This window comes from Euphorbia lathyris, chromosome 1 (genome assembly GCF_963576675.1).
Source record: "Euphorbia lathyris chromosome 1, ddEupLath1.1, whole genome shotgun sequence".
In the NCBI taxonomy this organism is placed as follows: Eukaryota; Viridiplantae; Streptophyta; class Magnoliopsida; order Malpighiales; family Euphorbiaceae; genus Euphorbia; species Euphorbia lathyris.
The window spans coordinates 126143674-126163934 of NC_088910.1; the positions used below are offsets into that span (position 1 = coordinate 126143674).

General features: G+C 36.0%; 1 non-coding gene across 1 annotated transcript; it reads left to right on the forward strand.

The window, feature by feature from the left end:
* The first annotated feature begins 13471 nt into the window (after positions 1-13471).
* Positions 13472-13578, forward strand: LOC136216040 (small nucleolar RNA R71). Its single transcript, XR_010683036.1, has one exon. It is a non-coding gene; the product is annotated as a small nucleolar RNA R71 (small nucleolar RNA).
* Positions 13579-20261: the final 6683 nt, after the last annotated feature.

Sequence of the window (20261 nt, forward strand, 5' to 3'; positions counted from 1 at the left end):
AGGAAACTTTGTTGAACACTGAGGCAAATTCATTCTTTAAGAATTAATTTGGTTAAGGTATCAATCTAACCCGACCGTAGGAGGATTGTCTGCGGTTCAAAACCTTTTAATTGAAGGAGTTTACGTTATTACATATTTATAATTTAGGGAAAAGTACAAAAATAAACCTTGTGGTTTGGCCCATTTTCGAACTGCACCCATGTGGTTTAAAAGTTTGCAAAGTGGTACCATGTACTTCATTCCGTTAGCAAACACATACAAAATTGACTAACGGTGTTAAAAGTCAAAGGGAAAAGAGTTAATTTGGTGCTTATATTTATTTATTTTATTTATTAAACCCTCTTATTATCTAATTATCACAAACAAACCCCAAAATAGAAAATAAAAATCAAATATACCCTCTTCTCCATCTCCCTTTAATTTTTTATTTTTGTTCTTCTCTTCTCTCTCTTAATTTCTCTCTCTAAAATCTCTCTTCTTTCCATCATATTCCCCTTCTCCATTGTCCCTTTCTTCTTCTCCTACCTTTTTCCTATTGCCATAGCTTCTATCTTCATATATATAAAAATTAAAGATCATCATCAGAATTAATATTTCCTTCCACTATAACAGTTTTAATTGCTACTTTCCTTGATGTTTTTAGATGGTTTATGATAATCTAATGAATCCCCATCGCGGTTTGAGCCATCGGTGCTGGCATTGGTCGCGATTTTGCATTATATTGTTGGGTTTTCGACTCCTTGTAGAGACACTCTGGTGTCAGCTGTTGTTACTCTCGTATCCGAATTCGCTGACGCTGCTGCTGCTTGTTGAGCGATTTCCGCAAGTGCACGGTATACGCTTGTAGTAATAAAAGATATCGAACCCACAGGGAACGCTTTTTAACTAAAACTTTATTTAACTCGGTTTTAATCACGTGTTTAGGTTTAATAAAAGAAATACGTTTAATTGATGGAATTGGTTTTGGTAAATTAGGATTAGATAGAAGTATTATATCGAGTTTAGAGAACAGTTCTGTCTTGGGATTTTGATTACAAGACAGATACTTCCGTAATTGGAATAAATAGAAGGTGTAAAACTTATTTTCATAAAGCAAAGAAAACAACTTTAACTTTGTAAAGATTATGGACATGTAACAATATAGCGATTTATTCAATTAAATGGCTTTGAACCGTAGAAATCCCCCTGATGTTGAGGTGATTCCTACCTTAATCAAACTAGTATTTTATGTCTGATAAGCCGCGATCAGCGATCATGTCATCCATAAAAACTAAATCTGTCAAGTGTTCAACAAAGTTCTTATATGAATAAGATGGAATAGAACGTTTTAATAAAAACACCAATTTATCATTTTGAAAATCATTTTGTCAGAACAATATCAAAATAATCAACAGTAAGAATATATTGAATAAATAAGTATATCATTAATGAAATGTGAATTTTCACAAGTTAACAGAGAAGTAGAAACTTGGATAGCATTGTAACGAAAACTTTGAGATCCGGGTTGACAATCTTTCTCTCAAACTCCGTAGGTGCGTCAAACCTCATGCGCTTCAGCCGTCAATTCTTCTCGCTGGATCTTCGGAATAGAGACTGCTAGGTCCACTACCAGAATGAAAACTTGTCTCTGATCAACCTTAGAAACTAAACTAATACTGTGTTTATAACTAATCTAATAACAACTTGTGTATAGCAAGTTTGTTTACAGAAATGTAATCTAACTTTCTGATTCTTTTCTGAATCAGAAACTCAACATAATAACTTTCTTCTCTAATTTCTCTAACTTTTTCCAACCTTTTCAATTCTGAAATGGATCACTTATTTATAGTTGTTGAAAGGTTGTAAATGATGGGTCGTGTCCGCTGGTGAAGGGTCGCTTTTATCCGAACGAACAGACGCGTTTTTCCGATTTAAAACATGTGTTTTGTGTGCAGAACAGTTCGCTGTCGCGACTGAGATTCCGAAAATCTCAGTCGCGATAGGGGATACATGGGTGAGTTGAAGACTTCATCTTTCTCCCGAGCTGGCTTCCGTAAGTCGCGACTGAGATTATGAAAATCTTAGTCGCGACAGAGAGAATTTTCCCTGTCTCTTGGCTGCTTTTCGTCCTCCTTGAGCGTTCTTTTGACTGATATGCATTCTCGATACGTTTTTTAGGTTTTTCCTCCATTTTAGCTCCGTTTTTGCTCCGTTTTCGCTCCTATTTGGATTTAACCAAATAATTAAGTACCTTGCATCAAAGAAGTAAATAAAGACGTAAAAGTATTCTAAATCAATATAATTAGCACGATTTCAATGTAAATTTAACGTATTTATGTATGATATTTTAGGTATATTTTGGGCTTAACAAACTCCCACACTTAAGCTTTTGCTAGTCCCGAGCAAAATTTCACTGAATTTATCCTTTAATCAATCTCTTTATAAATAGAACATATATCCATATATTCCTCTTTAAATTAGTTAAACCGAAAGATAAACTCTTCATGGTAAATTTATACGCAAAGTATCAAACTAGCTAGTGTAAAAGAGATATATCATTCGTATTGTATTTCAATTTTTATATTGAAGTATTCGGGACGGTGTAAGCACGCATGTTTTTGAATCTTTCGTCTCAAGGCATTTCTAAGCACAAAATTTCCTTTCCCAAACCTAAACTATTACAAATATGGATTTATTAAGGACTTAGGTTTAATATAGTTGCTTAGTTACGCCCGTGATAAGGGTGGTCTCGATCGTAACTTTATACGCATTTTATTTGCTTTTGTGTTCGTTTAAGAGGTACCGACCATGCCATGGGTGGACGCAATCGTTACTTAAAACTTTAAACACTTATAATTTTTCTTTAATTTTTAACGTTCCTTTCATACCTCGACCGTGATAAAGGTGGTCGCAATCGTGGCCAAAAGTAAACGGTACTTAATGTTCTTCCCTTTCATACCTCGATTGTGATAAGGTTGGTCTCAATCGTGGCCAAAAGTTAAGAATACAACTACTTGATTAAATTAACATGAGTTATAAAAATGAAAATGATAAATTGGGAAAAGAAAAATAGCACATTCATCCGATTTTGATTTGAAATTCAACATGTATTATGGCTAAAGTTTCCTTAAAAACTTCAATTGGTTTTTAATGTAAGACGAAAAATCATATCGAGCTAAAAAGCTAAAGTTGTTAGTTTGATTTATGCCTATAAACCTAATTGAAAATTGAAAATAAGATTTATATTTATATGAATTCATGATATAAAATAGAGATCTGAAACTAAAGAAATTTACTGTGGTGAAGCTCTTAGCCTAGTGGTTGAGAGCTTACCTATGCCTTGGGAGGTCATGAGTTCGAATCACATTCGGATCTGGTGGAGATTTTTCTTTCTTCTTTAATGTAAGCGCATTGCGCAAATTTTTTTTTTTTAAAAAAAAAGAAACTAAAGAAATTTACTTATATACATTCACTCGAGACGTTTTTGTTAAAATCGTATCGGAGATTTGTAAAAATATTTGTAAAAATATAGCCCGTATAGAAATATTATTTCTATCAATAAAGATAACCTTAAAATATGCTTAACATTATTTTTAAAAGTTAAAGTGTTTGAAAACATATGCAAAATATATTTTGCAAAAATTTACGTTTATGAAAAATAGCTATTATTTATGAAAAGTGTTGCACTTTATAAAAAAAAAATTGTTGCATTTGTTTTTGAAAAATGTTGCATATTATACTTGACTTAAACTTGAATAACAATTGAATAACAATATGCATTTATACTTTAAATAAATAGCATTCATTCTCATTCGTGGCATTCATTCGTACTTAAAATTAAAATGAATATGAAATATCTCCTCCCACACTTAATTTGGACCATATCCTCATTGGTGCAAAAATTGATAAAACACGAAAAATAGTACGAAATAAACCATACGAATTAGAATTGAAAATAATAATACGATAACATTCAAACATAATAATAAAGAGAATTGTACCAAACATAATTGTAAATATTGTACTAAATTTAACAAGACATAATAATAATAACGAAAATGAGTTAAAGATAGAAAGGATAAAACCTATCAAGGTGAAGGTGGTGGAGAAGGCGTAGTCTCAACTCCTTGGCGTCGGAAGAAAGATAGCAACCGGCGACGAGTAGATTTGTGCTCACGTCTCAATGTAGTGATATTGGCATCCACCGTGGTTATCCTTGAACTCATTTCGGAATTGGTAGCAACAACTTCATCTAACCGCAAATTCATGTGACGGTTATGCTCGTTCATTTGTGTCAAAACACGTTGCCATCCAACTTGGTCATCAACATTCGGTTCTACATTTGCTTGCTCGTTGGCATTAACATCAACATGCTCCTCCTCCGCTTCCTCGTCATCAAACTCCTCTTCATCGTCCTCATCATCATCTTGGGCACCTAAACCTTGAGAACCCGAGGCTTCACTACCCATGGTAGCAAAAACTCGTCTTGTGCGATCCGCATAAGAGATAAAAGCGGGTGGTCCCATTTTCTTCAATAAATTGGCCCTTTGAAGTGCCGTGAGATCCAAGGAAGGTAAACCAACATAAGGCATATTTTGATAATCCGCTAATTCACCTCGAGCGCCCAAAACAATGCCGGTAATTAAATTACCCATAGGTACTTGCTTATTGCGGGACTTGGAAGCTCGAACTAAATTAGTAAATATCATATCAATATTATCAATGGTCAAACCTTTAAAAATAGCATCTAACACAACCAAATCACGAACTTGCACTTTGGAACTTTCAACCCGACCAAATAAGGAGAATGATAAAAACTTGTGAAAGAAGAAGATACAATCATCCTTAAGTAGCTTACTTGATGTATTCTTTGGACTAAAAACATCTAAACCGGTTAAAGATTGCCAAACCGTGTGTGAATTAAAAGGCTTTGGCTTGGAATAAAAATTCCGAGTAGGAAAACCAAACCAACGGTTCATGGCCGCATACCCAACGTCATAACGAACTCCATCACTCCGAAAAGAGATAACTCCTTTCTTCTTGTCATAGGTTAGAGTAACCAAAAACTCAATAATATGTGATTTAAGACTTGGAAAACGCATACTAGCAAATCGTTTCCAACCAAGAACGGAAAGAAATTCATCAATGCGCTCGGTAAAAGAAAGTGTATTTACCGTGTCGGTGTCAAGAAAAAGCATGTCGACGAACTCTATTTGGCTATTAGAAAATCGACGATATTTGCGTCCTTCGGCTTCCGTCGTAATATCGAACGATGCTCCATATTGAACCCGTAATCGATTGACTTCGGTGGCCTTAGCTTTGTTAGCAACGGTCTTTTGTCTAGGCATTTTTTGAAGTGAAAGTTGGTGAATGGGATGAAGAAAATATGAAAGGATAAAAGTAAGAGTAAAAGATAATGGTGGTGAATCGGGGAAGAAGAAGATGAATAGGGTAAAGATTTATGGGGAAGATGAGTGAATCTTGGTATTAGGAGGAGAAAAGATGATTGATTGGTGTAAAAAGAGGTGATTTAAATAGGTGTAAGTAATAGGTATTGATTAGGATAGTTGAATAGGTAAGTAAATAGAGTAGGAATAGGAAAAGAACCAAAATTCGCCCCCAATCCCGTCCCTGTAGGTCGCAAGTCGCGACTGAGATTTTCAAAATCTCAGTCGCGACAGCAAGTAGGTAGGGGGACGAATTTTTGCTGAATTTTGTCCTCTGCTGTCTCAACTGAGAATTCGTAATCTCAACTGAGATTTTGGAAAATCTGGGTAAAATTGGGACTGTTTTTTTATGATTTTAACACTTCTAAACCAATTCCTCTTATAATTAAGTGACATTAATGTGAATATTAATCCCTGAAACTGAGATAAACAAAACTGAAACATTAAATTAAAGGAAAACCAAGGGTTGTTCCTTAAATAAAAGAAATAAACTAAGGAATTAATGCACTTTTATTTATTATAATCTAAAATATAAACAATACCTTAATATATATTACATAAAAAACATCTTATTCATAAAAACAAAACACTCATATAATAAAACAATAAACAGAAACGCATAATATATCCCTAAGTAGATGACAGACGACGTGCAGTGGCCTGGTTAATCTTCGTTTGAATGAAGACTTGCCTCTCTGGTGCAGAAAGGAATGTTGGACTAGAACGGAAAACTCGTTTGACAAGCCCCTCGTTCTCCAAGAACTCGTAGTCTAGAATAGGGAATGGTTCTGTATCAATCCAAAGGACAGAAATGGTTCCCTTGGCTCCTAAAATTATTCCACAAATGATGTTGGCGAACCCAATCTTCCGTTTTTTCGAACGGGAAGCAGCAACTAACCCCTCCATTAGAATCTTCGAGGAATTCACTGAGTTGCCTTGGAAAATGTCGCCCAACACATAAAGATCAGTATCTTTCACAATATTGCTACTGACTCGACCAAAAAGGCTGTGACAGAGGAATTTATGCAGATACAGCATGGAATTAGAATTAATGGATTTGTTGAAGGCAAGACGTGGATTGAATCGCCAAAATCCTGTTAACATCCTCCATATATCCCTAGAAGTCATATTCCTTCCAGGATGGTGCCGAGTTGTGTCTCGGGGTGGAAATCCAAACCAATTATGTAGTTCTGGATATCCAAAAGTGAATACCTCCCCCTCACAATGAAAACTGAGACGAACACGTCTCTTGTTGACGAACCTAACGGTGGAGAAAAATTCCAGAACCCAATTTCCAATAATAGGAAATTTCATAGAAACAAATTTTGTCCAACCCAAATTAGTCAAATAGCGATCAATGTCTTCGCTTATCCCGAGTTCCTCGTTCAGAAACTCGTCCAGATACATCATGCCAAAGAATTGAGCATATCTGAATTGCAGAAAGCGTTTCCCCTCGTCATGGTTATAAATGGGAAACCATGCACCATAACGATCAGAGATATCAACTTTCCCGCTTTGAGCAGAAGTGTGCTTTTGAACATTTTTCAAAGACTTAGTCATGTCTGTGAGAGAAAAGAAAATGAAGTCTGTAGGATTTGAGAATTTTAGAAAGAAAGTCAGAAAGATAAAATGAAATGATTGAAGTCTGATCCTACAGGAATATATAAGACCTATAAGTGAAAGGTTGTGTCTGTTAAAAAGAAAAAGGTGCCAAAGTGATACCTCTTTGATTCAACTGACAGAAATTGCAAGAAAGAAGACTGTAATCCCTTACAGTTATTTCAAATGCAAAAAAACAGAAAATCTCAACTGAGATTTTCGGAATCTCAACTGAGATTTCCAAATCCTAAAACATGGAAAATCTCAACTGAGATTTCTGCATATTTAATTTCTCAATAACACTTAAATCCTAAAACTCATTTGTACACAAAAATAAATATAAAAATAAAAATAAAAATTAAAGTAAATAAATTAAAAATAAAAATAAATAAATTAAAAAGAAAAAGAATAAGAATGATGAACATAAAATAAGAAAAACTATAAATTAAAAACATGAAAACTAAATAAAACTATAAATTAAAAACATGAAAACTAAATAAATTAATTTTCATAGAATTTATCCACGGATTCAATTGCTTGAATTGGAGCTCCGTCGAAATAAATCTTGCAACGATTACCATTAACCTTAAATCGATCGCCATTAGACTTTTCTAGCTCCAAAGTTCCGTAATCAAATGTTTTAACAACCAAAAATGGTCCAGCCCATCTAGATTTTAGCTTACCTAGAAATAACTTTAATCTCGAATTAAAAAGTAAGACTTTATCCCCAACATTAAAGTTTTTAATTTTGATTTTGGCATCATGCCACTTTTTAATTTCTTCCTTATAAATTCTTGCATTCTCGTAGGACAAATAGCGTAATTCATCCAACTCGTTTAAGTCGAACAAACGCTTTTTTCCTGCGCTTTGCAAATCATAATTAAGGGTTCTTATAGCCTAATATGCTTTATGTTCTAATTCAACTGGCAAATGACAAGCTTTACCATAGACTAATCTATAAGGTGTCATTCCGATAGGTGTTTTAAATGCAGTACGGTATGCCCATAATGCATCGTTAAGTTTATGTGCCCAGTCTCTTCTAGAAGACGAAACTGTTTTCTCAAGTATCCATTTGAGTTCTCTATTTGAAATTTCTGCCTGACCATTCGTTTGAGGATGGTACGGTGTAGAGATACGGTGGTGTACTCCGTATTTTTTCATAAGTGACTCAAAAGCTCTATTTACGAAATGAGTACCACCGTCACTTACCATAACTCTAGGAACTCCAAATCGACAGAATATTGAATTTAAAAACTTAACAACTACTTTAGAATCATTTGTCGGGGTTGCAATTGATTCAACCCACTTTGAAACATAATCTACGGCTACTAATATATAATTTTTGCCAAAAGAAGGAGGAAAAGGACCCATGAAATAAATTCCCCATACGTCGAAGATTTCAACTTCCAATATGTTCGTAAGAGGCATCTCATCTTTCCTTCCTATATTCCCCGGCAACGGCGCCAAAAACTTGTTGAGCGATTTCCGCAAGTGCACGGTATACGCTTGTAGTAATAAAAGATATCGAACCCACAGGGAACGCTTTTTAACTAAAACTTTATTTAACTCGGTTTTAATCACGTGTTTAGGTTTAATAAAAGAAATACGTTTAATTGATGGAATTGGTTTTGGTAAATTAGGATTAGATAGAAGTATTATATCGAGTTTAGAGAACAGTTCTGTCTTGGGATTTTGATTACAAGACAGATACTTCCGTAATTGGAATAAATAGAAGGTGTAAAACTTATTTTCATAAAGCAAAGAAAACAACTTTAACTTTGTAAAGATTATGGACATGTAACAATATAGCGATTTATTCAATTAAATGGCTTTGAACCGTAGAAATCCCCCTGATGTTGAGGTGATTCCTACCTTAATCAAACTAGTATTTTATGTCTGATAAGCCGCGATCAGCGATCATGTCATCCATAAAAACTAAATCTGTCAAGTGTTCAACAAAGTTCTTATATGAATAAGATGGAATAAAACGTTTTAATAAAAACACCAATTTATCATTTTGAAAATCATTTTGTCAGAACAATATCAAAATAATCAACAGTAAGAATATAATTGAATAAATAAGTATATCATTAATGAAATGTGAATTTTCACAAGTTAACAGAGAAGTAGAAACTTGGATAGCATTGTAACGAAAACTTTGAGATCCGGGTTGACAATCTTTCTCTCAAACTCCGTAGGTGCGTCAAACCTCATGCGCTTCAGCCGTCAATTCTTCTCGCTGGATCTTCGGAATAGAGACTGCTAGGTCCACTACCAGAATGAAAACTTGTCTCTGATCAACCTTAGAAACTAAACTAATACTGTGTTTATAACTAATCTAATAACAACTTGTGTATAGCAAGTTTGTTTACAGAAATGTAATCTAACTTTCTGATTCTTTTCTGAATCAGAAACTCAACATAATAACTTTCTTCTCTAATTTCTCTAACTTTTTCCAACCTTTTCAATTCTGAAATGGATCACTTATTTATAGTTGTTGAAAGGTTGTAAATGATGGGTCGTGTCCGCTGGTGAAGGGTCACTTTTATCCGAACGAACAGACGCGTTTTTCCGATTTAAAACATGTGTTTTGTGTGCAGAACAGTTCGCTGTCGCGACTGAGATTCCGAAAATCTCAGTCGCGATAGGGGATACAGGGGCGAGTTGAAGACTTCGTCTTTCTCCCGAGCTGGCTTCCGTAAGTCGCGACTGAGATTATGAAAATCTCAGTTGCGACAGAGAGAATTTTCCCTGTCTCTTGACATTTATCACAGCGGGTAATAAATGAACGGACATCTTTAAACAGAGTAGGCCAAAAGAATCTGCATTCAAGTATTCTAGCTGCTGTTTTGCTTACGCTATTATGACCTCCGTAAGCGCTAGCATGACATTCTAACATTATAGAGTCATATTCAAACTCACTAACACATCTCCTAAGTATTCCATCGCCGCATGTTTTGAACAAGAATGGATCTTCCCAAAAATATTTCTTAGCTTCTGAAAAGAATTTCTTCTTTTGCTGAGAAGTCAATCCATCTGGCACAACATATGCAGCTAAGTAATTGGCAATGTCCGCGTGCCATGGAGCTATGACACTTTGTACTTGCATGAGATGTTCATCGGGGAAATCATCTCGAATGCCTGATGTTTCACCGATGGGACCGTTTTCATCCTCAAGTCTTGATAGATGATCGGTGACCAGGTTTTCTATTCCTTTTTTGTCTTTAATCTCAATGTCAAATTCTTGCAATAGTAAAACCCATCTAATAAGACGTGGTTTTGCATCTTTCTTAGCAAATAAATATCGTAAAGCTGCATGATCTGTATAAATGATGACTTTAGAACCTAACAAATAAGATCGGAACTTATCACATGCAAAAACTACTGCTAACATTTCTTTTTCAGTTGTGGTGTAATTTAACTGTGCACCGGACAATGTGTGACTCGCATAATATATAACATGAAGTTTCTTATCCTTCCTTTGACCTAATACACATCCTACAGCTAAGTCACTCGCATCACACATAATTTCGAAAGGTAGATTCCAATCGGGTTTCGATATTATAGGTGTACTGACTAAAGCTGTTTTCAGAGTATTGAAAGCTTGTAAACAATCTTTATTAAAATCAAAAGTTGAATCTTTCATAAGCAAATTAGTAAGTGGTTTGGAGATTACAGAAAAGTTCTTTATAAACCTTCTGTAAAAACCTGCATGACCTAAAAATGATCTTACTCCCTTAACAGTGGTTGGTGGGGGTAATTTTTCTATAACTGAAGTCTTTGCTCTATCCACTTCTAAAACTTTTTCAGATATCTTATGACCTAGAACAATTCCTTCGTCTACCATGAAATGACATTTTTCCCAATTTAATACTAAATTCGTTTCCTCACATCTAGACAATACTTTATCTAAGTTCTGTAAACATGCATCGAAAGAATCTCCATAAACTGAAAAATCATCCATGAAAACTTCCATTATGTCTTCAATGAAGTCATTAAATATTGCTGTCATACATCGTTGAAATGTTGCTGGTGCATTACATAGACCAAAAGGCATTCTCCTATATGCAAATGTTCCGTAAGGACACGTGAAGGTTGTTTTGTCTTGGTCATCCGGGTAAATGTAAATTTGAAAGAATCCGGAATAACCGTCTAGGAAACAATAAAATGCATGACCGGCTATCCTTTCGATCATTTGATCAATGAAAGGTAGAGGAAAATGATCTTTCCTAGTTGCTTTGTTTAGGTTCCTATAGCCTATACAAACCCTCCAACCGGTAGTGGTTCGTGTAGGTATCAGTTCACCTTCATCATTTCTTACAACAGATATGCCTCCTTTTTTGGGTACACAATGGATTGGACTAACCCATTCACTATCCGAGATCGGATAAATGATTCCATTGTCTAAAAGTTTAGTAATCTCATTTTTGACTACTTCTTTCATGTTCGGATTTAAGCGTCTTTGCCTATCCGCTTTAGGTGGCTTATCCTCTTCTAAGTGAATTCTATGCATTACTGTACTAGGATTTATTCCTTTTAAGTCTGAAATTTGCCATCCCATACTTCCTATCCTATTTCTAACAACTTCTTTCAAATTTTCTTCTTGATCGTTTGTTAATTTGTTAGAAATAATTATAGGTAGAGAATCGGCTTCGCCTAAGAAAGCGTACCTCAAATGACTGGGTAACTCTTTAAGTTCTAATTTAGGGGGTGTTACAATTGAAGGAGGAACTGGTCCATCTTCTCGAATCAAAGGCTCTGGGTCCTTATCTTCTAATTCCTCACCTATTATAGGTTCAATTATTTCTTCACTCTGAATAACATCATTGACACATCCCTCGACTAAATCAAGTTTCATACAAGCGAATTCCTCCATAGGGTATTTCATCGCTTTGTTCATATTAAACTCGACCTTATCTTCTCCTATCCTTAAAACTACCTTCCCTTCCGACACATCTACTAGAGCGCGTCCCGTGTTCATAAACGGTCTACTAAAAATTAAAGGGCAATTTATATCATATGCAAAGTCTAATATAACAAAATCGGTAGGAAAAATAAATTTATCGACTTTGACTAAAACATCTTCAATTATACCATATGGCCTCTTAGTGGTTTGATCCGCTAATTGCAAAACCATATTGGTACGTTTGATATCTTCTTCTAAACCTAACTTGTTAAAAATAGACAATGGCATTAAGTTTATACTTGCTCCTAAATCACAAAGACAACTTGGGAATTCAATATCTCCCAATTTACACGGAATAGTAAAACATCCGGGATCTTTGAGTTTAGTGGGCAAATTACTTGATACTATTGAACTACAGTCTTCAGTTAACGAAATGGATGAAATTCCTTCCCAACTGATTTTCTTCAAAATCAAATCCTTTAAAAACTTACCATAGTTAGGAATTTGTGTGATTGCATCCATAAATGTCAAATTGATGTGCAAATTTTTAAGTTTATCCAAAAACGTTAGAAGTTGTTTATCATAGTCCTTATTTCGGACTTTGTGCGGAAAAGGTAGCTTGGGTACAAAAGTTTTGGTACTTGTGTCAAATGGTGAACTATTTGTGTTTAAGATATCTTCTTTGGACTTTGGTAAATCAGTTCCTGGTAATGTTGCATCTTTGGGCATTTCAGGCCCTTGATAATTTTTTCCTGAACGAAGAGTAATAGCTTTCACCTGCTCTTTCGGATTTTCTTCCGTATGGCTGGGAAGACTTCCCTCTTTTCGGGATGGAATTAATTTAGCAAGTTGACCAATTTGAACCTCCAAATTATGGATGCTAGATGAGTGGTTTTTAATAAGCTGATCGAATTTACTTTCGATCCGTTTAAAACCATCGTCGTGATTACTTATTTTTCCACTGATAGCATCTATAAATTTGTCGATTTTAGAAGATAAAGTGCTAATCGTATCTCTTGACTGATTTTGATAATTAGTGGTACGATTTTGATTAGCACTTGTATTATTGTTATTGTTATCTTTCCAGTTAAAGTTAGGATGATTCCTCCATCCAGCATTATAGGTATTAGAATAAGGATTATTAGTTTGGTTTTGCCCTTGGACAAAATTTACCTGTTCGATCTCACTCATATTTTCGTAATCCACATCCGTTTGGATTGGATTACCATTGGTATCACGTGGTGCCATAAATTTGTCAATTTTGTGCGATAACGCAGAAAATTGGGCTTGTAGCATCGCGACTGGATCAAGTTCAACTATACCTTTAACTGATGATGTGGTTGAGGATGATGGTTTTGCCACCGGTATATGTCCATGTTCCGCGGGCCACATACTGCTGTTGATTGCCATTTCCTCCAAAAGTTCTCTCGCTTGGGCTGATGTTTTCTTCATAAATAGCCCTCCCGACATAGCATCTAATGAACCCCTAGTTGTAGGATTTAGTCCATTGTAAAATGTTTGCATTAAAAGTTCAGCGGGTAATTGGTGGTGTGGGCATAAACGTTGAAGTTCTTTAAAACGTTCCCAAGTTTCATAAAGAGTCTCATTATCATTTTGAGAAAAAGATGTTAACTCTTTTATGACTCTTGCGGTTTTTGCTAAAGGGAAATATTTAGATAAAAATGCTTGGGCTAATTGTTCCCAAGTGACAAAAGTTGCGGCTGGCATAGAAGTTAACCATTCTTTGGCTCGATCCTTCAAAGTGAAAGGAAAGAGGCGAAGTTTGATTGCTTCTGCAGTCACATCTGGGATTTTAAAAGTATCACAAATTTCAAGGAAATTTGTTAAGTGGGTGTTAGGATTTTCGTTAGGTAACCCGTAAAATGTTATATTATTTTGCAACATATTAAGCAAAGCTGGCTTAATTTCAAATTGATTTGCGGTGACTCTGGGTCTAACGATACTATTGGTCACACCGGCCACACCTGGCCTAGCGTAATCCATAAGTGTTGGTGGGTCTGCCATTTTTTCTGGCTCGGTATATGTTTTTACTGGGGTCTTATTTTTGTTTTTCTTGTTTTTCTTGTTCTTCCTAATGGTTTTCTCAATTTCTGGGTCTATAGGGTCTGGTACAATGCCTGAACTTCGAGAACTGCGCATGAACCTGAAATCTTGCACGAACCGAAACTACCTACAAAACAGAATTTGAAAAATAGATAATTTAGTAAATGAAAATTATTAAATTATAAAAGTTAAAATAAGTATGTTTAAACCTAGATTCGAAATAAAACACGAAAAATTTAAAATTTTGTCAAAATTTTTGGCGTTCCCCGGCAATGGCGCCAAAAACTTGTTGAGCGATTTCCGCAAGTGCACGGTATACGCTTGTAGTAATAAAAGATATCGAACCCACAGGGAACGCTTTTTAACTAAAACTTTATTTAACTCGGTTTTAATCACGTGTTTAGGTTTAATAAAAGAAATACGTTTAATTGATGGAATTGGTTTTGGTAAATTAGGATTAGATAGAAGTATTATATCGAGTTTAGAGAACAGTTCTGTCTTGGGATTTTGATTACAAGACAGATACTTCCGTAATTGGAATAAATAGAAGGTGTAAAACTTATTTTCATAAAGCAAAGAAAACAACTTTAACTTTGTAAAGATTATGGACATGTAACAATATAGCGATTTATTCAATTAAATGGCTTTGAACCGTAGAAATCCCCCTGATGTTGAGGTGATTCCTACCTTAATCAAACTAGTATTTTATGTCTGATAAGCCGCGATCAGCGATCATGTCATCCATAAAAACTAAATCTGTCAAGTGTTCAACAAAGTTCTTATATGAATAAGATGGAATAAAACGTTTTAATAAAAACACCAATTTATCATTTTGAAAATCATTTTGTCAGAACAATATCAAAATAATCAACAGTAAGAATATAATTGAATAAATAAGTATATCATTAATGAAATGTGAATTTTCACAAGTTAACAGAGAAGTAGAAACTTGGATAGCATTGTAACGAAAACTTTGAGATCCGGGTTGACAATCTTTCTCTCAAACTCCGTAGGTGCGTCAAACCTCATGCGCTTCAGCCGTCAATTCTTCTCGCTGGATCTTCGGAATAGAGACTGCTAGGTCCACTACCAGAATGAAAACTTGTCTCTGATCAACCTTAGAAACTAAACTAATACTGTGTTTATAACTAATCTAATAACAACTTGTGTATAGCAAGTTTGTTTACAGAAATGTAATCTAACTTTCTGATTCTTTTCTGAATCAGAAACTCAACATAATAACTTTCTTCTCTAATTTCTCTAACTTTTTCCAACCTTTTCAATTCTGAAATGGATCACTTATTTATAGTTGTTGAAAGGTTGTAAATGATGGGTCGTGTCCGCTGGTGAAGGGTCGCTTTTATCCGAACGAACAGACGCGTTTTTCCGATTTAAAACATGTGTTTTGTGTGCAGAACAGTTCGCTGTCGCGACTGAGATTCCGAAAATCTCAGTCGCGATAGGGGATACAGGGGCGAGTTGAAGACTTCGTCTTTCTCCCGAGCTGGCTTCCGTAAGTCGCGACTGAGATTATGAAAATCTCAGTTGCGATAGAGAGAATTTTCCCTGTCTCTTGACTGCTTTTCGTCCTCCTTGAGCGTTCTTCTGACTGATATGCATTCTCGGTACGTTTTTTAGGTTTTTCCTCCATTTTAGCTCCGTTTTTGCTCCGTTTTCGCTCCTATTTGGATTTAACCAAATAATTAAGTACCTTGCATCAAAGAAGTAAATAAAGACGTAAAAGTATTCTAAATGAATATAATTAGCACGATTTCAATGTAAATTTAACGTATTTATGTATGATATTTTAGGTATATTTTGGGCTTAACACTGCTGGCTGAACTGTTCTGTTTGTTGAGGTTAGTTGTTACTTCATCTGCTGGCTGAACTGTTCTCCTCTGCTGCTGCTGCTGGCTGAAGGCGGAGTAGATGGACATGGAGGCGAAACCATATCGTCCGTCGCAGAAGTCGAGAGGAAAATTAAAGCAGTTACAACGTCGCTAATTAGTGGCCAGGTATCTGGTTCCTCCTGCAGGCACATTGCTGCTATTGCAACTGCCTGATTCAAATCCTTTTCGGGAAATGACTTGCCTAGTCAGGGATCTGCCATGTCGGGAAACCTTTTGGGTTCCGAAAGATAGGTTGTTCCTGTTTCATAACAACAAATTAAGGATGGAAATGTAAGGACCAGGAGATGAAGATAGAAGCTATGGCAGTAGAAAAAAAAGGTAGGAGAAAAAGAAAGGGACAATGGAGAAGAGGAAGATGATGGGAATAAGAGAGATTTTAGAGAGAGAAGAGAAGAAGAAAAATAAGAAATTAAAGGGAGATGGAGAAGAGGGTATATTTGATTTTTATTTTTTTATTTTGGGGTTTGTTTGTGATAATTAGATAATAAGGGGGTTTAATTAATAAAATAAATAAATATAAGGATCAAATTAACTCTTTTCCCTTTGACTTTTAACACCGTTAGTCAATTTTGTATATGTTTGCTAACGGAATGAAGTACATGGTACCACTTTGCAAACTTTTAAACCACATGGGTGCAGTTCGAAAATGGGCCAAACCACAAGGTTTATTTTTGTACTTTTCCCTATAATTTATACAAAGTTTAAAGTTGTTTTCTTTGCTTAATGCAAACGAATACAATTAATCTCTTATTTTAAACACTAAACGTTTCTGTTTTGTAATTCATATTCAAAACAGAATTGATTTCTAACATTCTACATATATTCTAATCTGATTCTTATTAAATCAATCTCAAAACCAAATCCAATTAAATGATTTTCTATATTATAAACCTAAAACGTGAATTAAACTGAATTAAAATAAGTTTTCGTTAAAAAGTGTTCCCTGTGGGATCGATATCTTTTTATTACTACAAGCGAAACCGTGCACTTGCGGAAATCGCTCAACAACTGTCCCGAAACCCCTGTGGTTATTCTATATAGATTGTCTCAGATAAGTTTCCATGGAGAAATGTATTAGAGACGTCCAGTTGATTAGTGAACCAGCTGTTTGCTGCTGCAATGGCAAAGACAGACCGAATGGTTATAGCCTTGCTTACTGGACTGAATGTCTCTTTGTAGTCAATCCCAGCTTTTTGAGTGAATCCCCGTGCTACTAGGCGAGCTTTGTATCGATCAATGGTTCCATCTGACTTCTTCTTTGTGCGAAAGAGCCACATAGAGGCGATGACATGCTCATCGTGTGGTCTTGGCATAAGTTGCCAGGTGCCATTGTCAAGAAGAGCTTGAATCTCGTCAGACATTGTCGTGCGCCATTCGGGTTGTTTGTTGGCTTTGCTGAAACACGTGGGTCCACTGTGCCATTTGGATGTGTAACTACAAGTCCCTCAAAACGTCCCCTTGAATGAAGAGATGAGTGTCGGAGTTGCATATAATGTTGACGTGGACCAATCATGGATACAGTGCGAGATCGAAGTCTTGCAATAGGAACAGGTGCAGGTGGTGCAGCTTCATTAGGAGGAGACTGTGTCTGTGGTATCATGTGCTCTTCATGAGGTGCTACATTTGGTATATCAGGTGGGTCAATGTCTACAGAGTCAACATGTGTAGCAGAATTGTGCTGAGGAACTGGTGTTGATGCAGTTGTGATGATTGGTGACAAACATTGGCGTGGAGCTAGTGGAACAGTGTTTGTTGCTTCAGAGTCAGAGGGATTAATTGGAGTACCAGGATGGGGCCCAGAGTGAACAGGTGTGGTTGGTTAGGAATAAGGAACCAAATTGGAAGGAGATAATATAGGATTGGGAGTAGAGAAATTACCTAGATACGGGCCGAGTAGAGATGGTAGTTGACAAGATGTGCTTACTCCTAAGTTGCTAAATGAAGGTGGTGATGCAGTGTTTGTTGAGGCAGGAAACACACCTTCATTGTGCTGCACAAATTTACAGATGTAGATGCGTCCAGTGGCATACTCAAGACAGATATCCCCAGAGTGATTTTTCGATGGACCAAGGTAGACACATAACTTAGAATGAAAATCAAATTTATGCTGATTGTATGGACGAAGGAGAGGATAGATACCACTTCCAAAAATGCGCAATGCCTTATAGGCGGTCTGTTTCTTGTAAAACATAAAATAGGGTGATTTGTTTTTTAGGATTTTGGTGGGTAGGTAGTTGATTAGCCTAATGCTGTGGATCATGGCATAGTTCCAGAATTTGAGGGGCAGAGATGCATTGGCTAACAGAGTAAGGCAAGTGTCAACAACATGTCTAATTTTTCTCTCAGCTATACCATTTTGTACATGAGTGTGGGGGCATGAAATTTTGTGTATAATGCCATATCTTTTGAAAAAAGGTTGTAGTTTTTGAAATTCTCCCCCAAGATCTGAATAAATATTCTTAACCCTTGCACTATACTGATTAGAGATCATGGTATAAAAGTCACAAAAGGTTGAAAAAACATCACTTTTGTTCTGTAAATAAAAAACCCATCCAAATCTATTGAATTCATCAATGATAATTAAAAAATAGCGGTGACCAAGACAAGAAACAACTGGAGCTCGTCCCCAAACATCCAGATGTAAGTTTTCAAAAATAAATGTGCTAGAGCGACTAATAGAGGGTAAAGAGCTTCTAGCAAGTTTGCCTAATGGACAAAAAGAACAATTGCTGACTGACTTTGAAGAGGATAGATTGTTTCCTTTGAGAACTGTACTGACTGTCTGATTCTGACAATGTACAAGCCGTGCATGCCACCTTTCAAAAGACACCTTCTCTCCTACAAGCGCCTCCTTCAGGGTGGGTGTAAGCACATATAGCCCATCTTTACTCGGGCCTCGTAACAGGATTTCCCTAGTTGTTTGGTCTTTCACAAGAAAATGGTTAGGCCAAAATTCAAAGAAACATGAATTGTCACGAGAATTTTTTTGAATAGATAGTAGGGATTTAGTGAGCTTAAGAACTAGTAAGGCATCATTAATTTTTAGATTATTTATATGTGAGTTTCCAAAGTGAGAAATTTGCAGACCTTGACCATTGCCAAATTGAACTGTGTCATATCCTGGATATGGCTGCATCTGTTGAAGTTGGGCTGGATTTGCTGTCATATGATTTGTTGCTCCAGTGTCGGGATACCATGGCTGATGAGGACCCATGAACGGATTTGGTGGTTGTTGCCACGCCATGTGTGCTTGTGGTCCAGAATTATAGTTTGAATGTGAAGCGTTCTTCGATCTTTTGCACTTATCAGCCCAGTGACTCGGATCGCCACAGTTGTAGCACTTTCCACTTCTTCTTTTCTTTGGATTCTGCTTCTTTGATTGTGTTGATTCTATGGTGGAGACGTTGGCTTCTCGGTGCGCATGTATACCATCAGAGTGAAGCAGAGTTGTCTTTCTTGTTGATTAAATTACGCCTTCAACGGTCTTTAAACTGTTCAGAAGGTCCTAATAATTGATGTTTGTGCCGTGCTGAGTGACAAGATTCTGAACTGTGGAGAGATACACTTCTCCCAAACCCTTGTAGAGCACTGACGGTAGTAAATTTCGAGGATAAGGGTTCCTTGAAGCAGCCAGATCATCAAGGATAGACTTCACTTTTTGCATGTAAGCAGTAACTGACATCCCCCCTTGTTCAAGCTCATGTAGTTCAACACCTAGCTGAAACTATTTGGTTCCTGTGATAAGCCCATAGGCATCTTCCAAAGCTAGCCAAATGTCATGTGAATATTTGAGATATGCTATATCCGAAAAAACTTCTTCCGTGATTGAATTTAGGAGCAAAGTCCTAACCATATTCTCTAGATCATCCCATTGGGAAAAAGATGGATTTATGATTAAATCCGCAGCAGATGTCATAAAACTCGTTCTATAAATAAATTGAGGTGGAGGAGGTGTTGAACTGATAATATGAGAAAAGAGATGATAGGTTTTGAGGGTAGATTCCATAGACATTCTCCAGGCTTTGTAGTTGTGAGGGGTTAATTTGATGTTAATAGTGATATTTTTGGGAGGTTGTCTTGGTTGGTTGACAGAGGCAGAAACAGGTTCTGTATAGACAGGATTGGTTGAAGGAGGAGGATTTGAGGGAGGAATAAAATTAGGTCAAAAATTATTTGAAGGTGCATCTAAGGTATTGTGAAAAGAATTTGAGAAAAAGGATGGAGATGGATCACGGGCTGCTTGAGAATTGTAAACAAACAGTGAAGTATTGGATTCAGAAATAACCTGATGTTTATTACTGGCTTCAGCTACTTAATAGGCGGCTAGGGCAGCAAGAACGGATGGAGAAAATAGGG